Here is a 781-nt window from a genome sequence, read left to right on the forward strand (position 1 = left end):
TTATTAGTACCAACCAGAACATTACAAAGTAGTGAGAATTGAAATATTTATGTTGACCAGACACTCATCTTCAGGTTGGATGGTGAGGAATACCAAAATACGAAATTAACAAAAAGTGGGGAAGTGTCAGTAAGTGTCAGGAAAAAAATGAGGAAAAAGGGGGGGGGGCAGGAGTCTTATAAGGACTTAAGGACTTATAAGGACTTATAAGCATATAAGTTGTATGCTTCCCTAGTGCCCAGGACTACAGTGATGCCAAAACAGTCACAGCTGTATCCTGGTTGGCAACCTTCAGTCTCAAAAGACTATGGTAGAAGCCTACAGCACCCGGTATTCCCAGGCGGTCTCCCATCCAAGTACTAACCAGGCCTGACCCTGCTTAGCTTCCAAGATCAGACAAGATCAGGCATGTGCAGGGTAACGGTTGCTGTATCCTATGGGCCAGGGAAGCAGCCAGAGGTCTCCTCAGGGTAGGGGAACAAACATTCCCTTACCCTGTGTCGAGCAATGGGTCTCCTTGAATCTGTGCCCACTATTGGGATCAGCCCCGGCAGCACATGTTGAATCCTGACCTCCATCCCTGGCCTGAGCAGCCTTATAAGGGCTGCTTGGATTTGCATCAGCAATTTCACTGGCACAGATCTGAGTAGCCCCATGGGGTGGCTGGGGTGTTATATGGGATAAGGGGAAAAATATCCCCTTACCCTGAGTTTCCCTTCAGCCACCTCCTAACTGGCACTAGATACAGTGCAGACAAGTTGACTTTTCTGTTCCAACGCAG

The 781-nt window shown here is 47.9% G+C and overlaps 1 pseudogene; it reads right to left on the reverse strand.

Annotated features, from left to right (window-relative positions):
* Nucleotides 1–315: 315 nt before the first annotated feature.
* On the reverse strand, nucleotides 316–435 carry LOC136637402 (5S ribosomal RNA; annotated as a pseudogene).
* Between the last annotated feature and the right edge of the window lie 346 nt (nucleotides 436–781).

Source organism: Tiliqua scincoides, chromosome 1 (genome assembly GCF_035046505.1).
Source record: "Tiliqua scincoides isolate rTilSci1 chromosome 1, rTilSci1.hap2, whole genome shotgun sequence".
Lineage (NCBI taxonomy): Eukaryota > Metazoa > Chordata > Lepidosauria > Squamata > Scincidae > Tiliqua > Tiliqua scincoides.